General features: G+C 33.1%; 1 long non-coding RNA gene across 1 annotated transcript; it reads right to left on the bottom strand.

Moving 5' to 3' along the window:
- Positions 1-2,086: 2,086 nt before the first annotated feature.
- On the bottom strand, positions 2,087-9,445 carry LOC117333863. The gene is made up of 2 exons (XR_004534019.1): positions 8,816-9,445; positions 2,087-2,446 (listed from the first exon to the last, which is right to left on the bottom strand). It is a non-coding gene; the product is annotated as an uncharacterized LOC117333863 (long non-coding RNA).
- Between the last annotated feature and the right edge of the window lie 1,171 nt (positions 9,446-10,616).

The raw sequence follows: 10,616 nt of genomic DNA, 5'->3' as shown, positions 1-10,616 counted from the left end.
TAAGGAATTGTCAAAATACTATTTTGAAGTTCATATGGTATGCCTTGGCAGTCATAATAGTTATGTACACCAAACAGGTATTGTGAGAAATATTGACTTAGGAACTTTAGCTTAAACCACGAAGATCAGTACCAATTTGATATGTTGAATTAAAGTTTGTGATTTTACTAAGGTGCTTGCATTCCTCGATTCAGCTTTAGCATTACTTAGACAAATTTTGAGTTCCCCTAGAATAACTGACGAGCCCTAGAAGGACGAAACAACTGCATGATGTCCCTGGCATCACTGACGAGTCCTAGAAGGACGAAACAGCTGCATGATGTCCCTTGCATCACTGACGAGAATGACGACACACACACATATATACCACATTGTATATTGGCAATACTGTACCCAACACTTAATTAGTATTGAAATGTAGTAATATATCATGTATCTTTTGTACACTACATTGGACAAGGTTAAATCTGGGAAATGTCGGGATTAGACGAAAAATTGTATATCAGATGTACATTGCGACTGTTAGACAAGTATCATCTCGTTATTTTACAAGGTAAACTTTGACCTTAGGAAAACGTGTAAATTGACTATTTGCGTGCTGTAGTAGGCCTGTGTTGACAGTTGAAGACGTCTTCAGAAGGTCAGTACTTCCGTCAGCTGGTGTAGTACTCACCCCTGTGATAACAACATCAATTATTCATGTGAAGGAATGTTTTGTAATGTGTCATGGGATATCGATCTACAATACATGTGTATGTTCTAGCTCGATATCTGTTAACTTACAATCCATTATGAATGCAATGGTCTATTCACGATCAAAACAAGTTTTTTTTTTATCTTTTATAGAATTAGATTTGGCACAACATTGAATGAAATAGCGACATTCAGCAAATCTAGGAGATAAAAAAGAACAAATACAGTGTCAGTACACAACGGTTTTCAAAGAGATGTGTGTGGGCGTGCCCTGATACTTATCTAATATCTATGAGACAATAAATCTACTAGTTCGTCCAAAAGAAGATAATGCCAGCTGAGATGACGTGGTTAAGACATGATATATCGATATAAATCCTATAAATTTGAAACAATTTGTAAATACATAACGTCAGGAACCTTAAAGCATCCTGTATTGTGTTATTACAAGCGAATGTATTACTCTCCCGGCCTGTTTACGGGTTAGTACCGAATATTTACCTGGATGGCATTTCATCTACTCGTAAATGTAGATACCTGTTAGACATCATTTGAAAAACAAATCAGTTTTATTGTCATTACATATACTTTGTCGATGTCATTCTATATGTGGGATTTTAAATATTTATTCATCAGATGTTCTTTTTACTGTGGTAAAATTCTTATCTGCTCCTGCGATGAATGAAACTAAAATGTCAATAAAAGCTCTGATTTACTGACATTATAAAATCCTAATTACTGGAAATATAAAATCCTAATTTACCGGTAATATAAAATCCTGGTACATTTGTAGTATATAATCCAGAGTGACTGATACTATAAAATCCTTAATACTTAGTTACTGGTAATATTAAATGCTAATTTACGGGTAATATAAAATTCAAAGTGACTGATACTAAAAAATCCTAAGTTACTGTTCATATAAAATCCTAATTTACTAGTAATACAAAATCCTAATTCATTGGTAATACAAAATCTTAAGTGACTGATGATTTAGAATCCTAATTTAATGGTAATATGAAAGCCTAATTTACTGGTAATATAAAATCCTAATTTATTGGTATTATAAAATTATTATTTATTGATAATCTAAAATCCTTACTTATTGGTAATGTAAAATTCTAAGTAACTGATAATATAAAATCCTAAGTTTCAGGTAATATTTAAGATAGTTCAATGTAAGGCTTTAAAGTCATCAGAGAATTTAACTGAACCTGACCACAGTATAGATTTTAGCTCATTCATCAGTTGGGTAATCCAAATATAAAATTAAAAAAATTTAAAAAAAAACGAAATGCACATCAAAATATAAAGATTAGCTCATTTATCAGTAACCTAATTGTAATTTCAAATTATACAAGATACATATATCAATATAAAGACAAAGAAGGCATTTAGAGGAACTGAAGATTTTATTTTATTTCAATTAAACGGTTTTTCGATATGTACGAGTACAAAATATGTTCGTTCCACTCGACCTTGAAAAAAAGAAGTAAAAAAAAAAAGAAGAAAAGATATCTGGTAGTTTTTCCATTGCAGGTGGTTATTGATTTGGAAATTTAGTAGTTCGTGTTTATGGGATGGCATCGCAAACACCAGGTTCTGATTCCACTTACACAGTGTCATAATGTAAATTACTTCCGACCAGCAGCTCCGAAGCGCATATAAAGGGGACTGTTATAGTCACTGCTTTGCCCATACCGAGCCATAATCCTGGTCAGTAAGTCACTCAAATCATGCCGTTTGTCAATTTCTGTAAACATAAAAGAACAATAATTGAATTAAATATAGCCTTTGGAAGAATGATTTAGAGCTATCAAGACATAGATCAGATGTAATCCGTCCCGTTAGTATTCCTTCAGAAAATTATTGAGATCGGATATTCTGAAGAATTAAATTGATCATTTTGATGGGTCTCAATAGAATTTCTCGCTTTTTCTTAAATCAATAGAGATTAGTATTTTCATATGAAATCATTTTACATCGCATTTTATTGCAACAATTAATGGCTTAAGAATCGAATCATGACAGTTTATATAAACATGCAGAAGATTCATATAGACTAATAAAAAACAAAATAATTTAACTCATTAAACTTTATAATACATTCTATCTACCCTACCTGATACACAGTCACTACCTACTGTAAATCATTTTATTTTATAATACGTTCTGACTGTCCTACCTGATACACAGTCACTACCTACTGTAAATCATTTTATTTTATAATATGTTCTGACTGTCCTACCTGATACACAGTCACTACCTACTGTAAATCATTTTATTTTATAATACGTTCTGACTGTCTTACCCGATACACAGTCACTACCTACTGTAAATCATTTTATTTTATAATACGTTCTGACTGTCTTACCCGATACACAGTCACTACCTACTGTAAATCATTTTATTTTATAATACGTTCTGACTGTCCTACCTGATACACAGTCACTACCTACTGTAAATCATTTTATTTTATAATACGTTCTGACTGTCTTACCCGATACACAGTCACTACCTACAGTAAATCATTTTATTTTATAATACGTTCTGACTGTCTTACCCGATACACAGTCACTACCTACTGTAAATCATTTCATTTTATAATACGTTCTCACTGTCCTACCTGATACACAGTCACTACCTACTGTAAATCATTTTATTTTATAATACGTTCTGACTCTTACCTGATACAGTCACTATCTACTGTAAATCATTTTATTTTATAATACATTCTGACTGTCCTACCTGATACACAGACACCGCCTACTGTAAATCATTTTATTTTATAATACGTTCTCACTGTCCTACCTGATACACATCACTACCTACTGTAAATCATTTTATTTTATAATACGTTCTGACTGTCCTACATAATACACATCACTACCTACTGTAAATCATTTTATTTTATAATACGTTCTCACTGTCCTACCTGATACACAGTCACTACCTACTGTAAATCATTTTATTTTATAATACGTTCTCACTGTCCTACCTGATACACAGTCACTACCTACTGTAAATCATTTTATTTTATAATACGTTCTGACTGTCCTACCTGATACACAGTCACTACCTACTGTAAATCATTTTATTTTATAATACGTTCTCACTGTCCTACCTGATACACAGTCACTACCTACTGTAAATCATTTTATTTTATAATACGTTCTGACTGTCCTACATAATACACGGTCACTACCTACTGTAAATCATTTTATTTTATAATACGTTCTCACTGTCCTACCTGATACACAGTCACTACCTACTGTAAATCATTTTATTTTATAATACGTTCTGACTGTCCTACATAATACACGGTCACTACCTACTGTAAATCATTTTATTTTATAATACGTTCTCACTGTCCTACCTGATACACAGTCACTACCTACTGTAAATCATTTTATTTTATAATACGTTCTGCCTGTCCTACATAATACACATCACTACCTACTGTAAATCATTTTATTTTATAATACGTTCCGACTCTTACCTGATACAGTCACTACCTACTGGAAATCATTTTATTTTATAATATGTTCTGACTGTCCTACCTGATACACAGTCACTACCTACTGTAAATCATTTTATTTTATAATACGTTCTGACTGTCCTACCTGATACACAGTCACTACCTACTGTAAATCATTTTATTTTATAATACGTTCTGATCTTACCTGATACAGTCACTACCTACTGTAAATCATTTTAATTTATAATACGTTCTGACTGTCCTACCTGATACACAGACACCGCCTACTGTAAATCATTTTATTTTATAATACGTTCTGACTGTCCTACCTGATACACAGTCACTACCTACTGTAAATCATTTTATTTTATAATACGTTCTGACTGTCCTACCTTATACACAGTCACTACCTACTGTAAATCATCTTATTTTATATGCTCTGACTGTCCTACCTGATACACAGTCACTACCTACTGTAAATAATTCTATTTTATAATACGTTCTGACTCTTACCTGATACACGGTCACTACCTACTGTAAATCATTCTATTTTATAATACTTTCTGACTCTTACCTGATACAGTCACTACCTACTGTAAATCATTTTATTTTATAATACGTTCTGACTGTCCTACCTGATACACAGTCACTACCTACTGTAAATCATTTTATTTTATAATACGTTCTGACTGTCTTACCCGATACAAAGTCACTACCTACAGTAAATCATTTTATTTTATAATACGTTCTGACTGTCTTACCCGATACACAGTCACTACCTACTGTAAATCATTTTATTTTATAATACGTTCTCACTGTCCTACCTGATACACAGTCACTACCTACTGTAAATCATTTTATTTTATAATACGTTCTGACTCTTACCTGATACAGTCACTATCTACTGTAAATTATTTTATTTTATAATACATTCTGACTGTCCTACCTGATACACAGACACCGCCTACTGTAAATCATTTTATTTTATAATACGTTCTCACTGTCCTACCTGATACACATCACTACCTACTGTAAATCATTTTATTTTATAATACGTTCTGACTGTCCTACATAATACACATCACTACCTACTGTAAATCATTTTATTTTATAATACGTTCTCACTGTCCTACCTGATACAGTCACTACCTACTGTAAATCATTTTATTTTATAATACGTTCTCACTGTCCTACCTGATACACAGTCACTACCTACTGTAAATCATTTTATTTTATAATACGTTCTGACTGTCCTACCTGATACACATCACTACCTACTGTAAATTATTTTATTTTATAATACGTTCTCACTGTCCTACCTGATACACAGTCACTACCTACTGTAAATCATTTTATTTTATAATACGTTCTGACTGTCCTACATAATACACAGTCACTACCTACTGTAAATCATTTTATTTTATAATACGTTCTCACTGTCCTACCTGATACACAGTCACTACCTACTGTAAATCATTTTATTTTATAATACGTTCTGACTGTCCTACATAATACACGGTCACTACCTACTGTAAATCATTTTAATTTATAATACGTTCTCACTGTCCTACCTGATACACAGTCACTACCTACTGTAAATCATGTATTTTATAATACGTTCTGCCTGTCCTACATAATACACATCACTACCTACTGTAAATCATTTTATTTTATAATACGTTCTCACTGTCCTACCTGATACAGTCACTACCTACTGTAAATCATTTTATTTTACAATATGTTCTGACTGTCCTACCTGATACACAGTCACTACCTACTGTAAATCATTTTATTTTATAATACGTTCTCACTGTCCTACCTGATACACAGTCACTACCTACTGTAAATCATTTTATTTTATAATACGTTCTGACTGTCCTACCTGATACAGTCACTACCTACTGTAAATCATTTTAATTTATAATACGTTCTGACTGTCCTACCTGATACACAGACACCGCCTACTGTAAATCATTTTATTTTATAATACGTTCTGACTGTCCTACCTGATACACAGTCACTACCTACTGTAAATCATTTTATTTTATAATACGTTCTGACTGTCCTACCTGATACACAGTCACTACCTACTGTAAATCATTTTATTTTATATGTTCTGACTGTCCTACCTGATACACAGTCACTACCTACTGTAAATAATTCTATTTTATAATACGTTCTGACTCTTACCTGATACACGGTCACTACCTACTGTAAATCATTTTATTTTATAATACGTTCTGACTCTTACCTGATACAGTCACTACCTACTGTAAATCATTTTATTTTATAATATGTTCTGACTGTCCTACCTGATACACAGTCACTACCTACTGTAAATCATTTTATTTTATAATACGTTCTGACTGTCTTACCTGATACACAGTCACTACCTACAGTAAATCATTTTATTTTATAATACGTTCTGACTGTCTTACCCGATACACAGTCACTACCTACTGTAAATCATTTTATTTTATAATACGTTCTCACTGTCCTACCTGATACACAGTCACTACCTACTGTAAATCATTTTATTTTATAATACGTTCTGACTCTTACCTGATACAGTCACTATCTACTGTAAATCATTTTATTTTATAATACATTCTGACTGTCCTACCTGATACACAGACACCGCCTACTGTAAATCATTTTATTTTATAATACGTTCTCACTGTCCTACCTGATACACATCACTACCTACTGTAAATCATTTTATTTTATAATACGTTCTGACTGTCCTACATAATACACATCACTACCTACTGTAAATCATTTTATTTTATAATACGTTCTCACTGTCCTACCTGATACAGTCACTACCTACTGTAAATCATTTTATTTTATAATACGTTCTCACTGTCTTACCTTATACACAGTCACTACCTACAGTAAATCATTTTATTTTATAATACGTTCTGACTGTCCTACCTGATACACATCACTACCTACTGTAAATCATTTTATTTTATAATACGTTCTCACTGTCCTACCTGATACACAGTCACTACCTACTGTAAATCATTTTATTTTATAATACGTTCTGACTGTCCTACATAATACACGGTCACTACCTACTGTAAATCATTTTATTTTATAATACGTTCTCACTGTCCTACCTGATACACAGTCACTACCTACTGTAAATCATTTTATTTTATAATACGTTCTGACTGTCCTACATAATACACAGTCACTACCTACTGTAAATCATTTTATTTTATAATACGTTCTCACTGTCCTACCTGATACACAGTCACTACCTACTGTAAATCATTTTATTTTATAATACGTTCTGACTGTCCTACATAATACACATCACTACCTACTGTAAATCATTTTATTTTATAATACGTTCCGACTCTTACCTGATACAGTCACTACCTACTGGAAATCATTTTATTTTATAATATGTTCTGACTGTCCTACCTGATACACAGTCACTACCTACTGTAAATCATTTTATTTTATAATACGTTCTGACTGTCCTACCTGATACACAGTCACTACCTACTGTAAATCATTTTATTTTATAATACGTTCTGATCTTACCTGATACAGTCACTACCTACTGTAAATCATTTTAATTTATAATACGTTCTGACTGTCCTACCTGATACACAGACACCGCCTACTGTAAATCATTTTATTTTATAATACGTTCTGACTGTCCTACCTGATACACAGTCACTACCTACTGTAAATCATTTTATTTCATAATACGTTCTGACTGTCCTACCTGATACACAGTCACTACCTACTGTAAATCATCTTATTTTATATGCTCTGACTGTCCTACCTGATACACAGTCACTACCTACTGTAAATAATTCTATTTTATAATACGTTCTGACTCTTACCTGATACACGGTCACTACCTACTGTAAATCATTCTATTTTATAATACTTTCTGACTCTTACCTGATACAGTCACTACCTACTGTAAATCATTTTATTTTATAATACGTTCTGACTTTCATACCTCATACAAAGTCACGCCTACTGTAAATCATTTTACATTATGTGTGATCGGGTGAAAATCAATATAAACTCATACACGATAGGAGTGGCATTTATCAAATTTGATATGTCATTGCCCTCTTGACCATTGTAACGTCAAAAATGAATTAGCAAGCATGGTGATAGACACCTATATTACTAATCCGAAGGTTTCTGATGTTTTATCGATGTTTTAAAAATCTGACAGAGCACATTGCCATATCACCTGAATAACTATATCATTTTTGAATCACGCCGGCAACAAGTAGATTCTTGCGGGTAAAATTGAATTAAAATCTACATAAAACACAGATATTTATGAAATGTTTTCATGAAGATCAATACCATAATTCGTTCCCTTTAGTTACAATGCTGTCTCATTCGTATAAAAAAAGGCCATATCATGTCCAATGGCACTATCGACTTGAGATGTATGTGAAAATAATCTTTAGCATAAGAAAATAATGCACAACGCTTATCATAGAAAATTATAGATAATCCTTTCATTTTAAACTTAAGTATACATTTTTTAGATTTTCTCATTAAGTTGTTTTCGGTGTTTTACATGTAATTTGTATAAGAGTTTGTATCACTGTCTTACAAACTTAGTTACTTTACATATATATATTGTGTTTACTGTACCTTTATCTGGGATGGTGTACGCCTCTGACAACTCCATAAACAGCGTCAGTAGCACAGGTGTGGCAAGGAGCAGCAAGGTAAGGGATGCACTTTTAAACATGCTTCCTCTAATTGTACCGACTTTAGATATACCTGATTGAGGAGGTACCAATGCTAGCACAAAATTGCCTTTGATGAAAAGTCGCAACAAATGTTGAGCCGCACGATAATGGAATGATCACGCAGTCCTCCTTTATATATGTGGGTAGTATTTTATTTCATTCAAACACCTCACTACACTGACTTCCGGAATTACATCGTCTGACGCACGTGCTTCCTCGAATAGAATCTGGTCTCCAACAAGGAAGATTTACAATCGCTCATGAATATTTATAAGTTCTTGAAACGAGCACTCTTTGCTAAAGATATGTCGACTTTCGAGTAAATAGTCTTAAAATTTCCTCCTTGGAAGCAAGCTAAGGAAGTTATAACTTCCAAAAATTACCTTTGTACACAACATTGGCGTATTTTCTGCTTCAGTCCATTTATAAAAACATCCATTAAAGAATCCCATTGGGAGATTGACTAGACATCTACAAGTAGTTCTAAAGGTCAAGAAGAAAAGCTGTTATCAACTTACACTTGGTCAAAAGCTACATCTGTAATTGCCTGTGCTCTACTTTATTGGTCATTGATTCCTTTACAGCTTTGGGAACTCTACCAATGGATAACTGTATTATTTCTATGTGAAATTAACATGAAACAAATAAGCCAGTTTGTATGCGAGTGATTAAATTATTTTATTCATGAACTCTTAAGAACCCAATCACGGTTTGCTGATAGATACTGTGCTTGTTTTTCAATAAGGGTAATTAAACGGGGCGGTCCTATGGTGCCATGACTGGAAACGTGTGTAATTAGTTGCGTAAAAATAACATTGTATTGTACTTGTACCGATACTAACGCCGCAGTACCAATAGTTAACACCGATATTAACGATACCTAACTAATGTTACGTGTAACAGCACTGCTGCTGTCGAAATACATTTGTCTCGTGTATCTTAATGGTAACCTACCTCGGCCAGTTCAGTGAGAAAAAATCCCTCTACTGCGCTTTTTCAATCCCAAAAGCATTATTTTGCTTTTTGGAATGGGATTTGGTCGCTCATTATGATAATATAGTTAATTATTTTCACTTTTCGCTGCGGCGCGGTGCGTTTTTACATTTTAACCCGATATTTGATATCCTCTTTGACATACATGTACGCATCAAAACGTCCTATTATAAAATTATGCTTGCCTTTAGACACGACTGCTAGTAATCAGAAAAGGACGAAAACGTGAGGAGAGATTCCCCGGAATGCGTTACTGTTGTACATGTGTATACTGACCAGGGTAAACACATAACGTCTTTAGGTATATCATGTTAGATAGCATATATGCAAAGCAATACGTTACATTTTAATGCATGAGAAACAGGAGATAGAAAATGAGATTGATTTTGAGAAAGAATATGATATTTTTACATTATACAACTTCTTATTGCAGTTCTTTCGTTATTTTGTGCTAAAAACGTCTTCAGACAGTACAGTATCAATTGCCCCTAAATAGTAAGAGTTTAACAATATTGCTACGAGGGATGATTGATATGTTGTGAGCCTCGTATTGAAGGAGGCACTCAAGGATGTTCTATTTAAGTCCTACTATTCTTTGAATATATAGGGCCGTGTACTCAAGGACTTGTCTCATTCGGTAAGTTTATATCGACGAAGTAGCACTCTAAAGTAATCAAGACTAGCGGCTTTTGCAAAATGGACGAAAA

The sequence above is a fragment of the Pecten maximus genome, chromosome 9 (genome assembly GCF_902652985.1).
Source record: "Pecten maximus chromosome 9, xPecMax1.1, whole genome shotgun sequence".
In the NCBI taxonomy this organism is placed as follows: Eukaryota; Metazoa; Mollusca; class Bivalvia; order Pectinida; family Pectinidae; genus Pecten; species Pecten maximus.
Note: the sequence above shows the minus strand (reverse complement) of the source record. Positions and strands in the feature narration are given on the sequence as shown.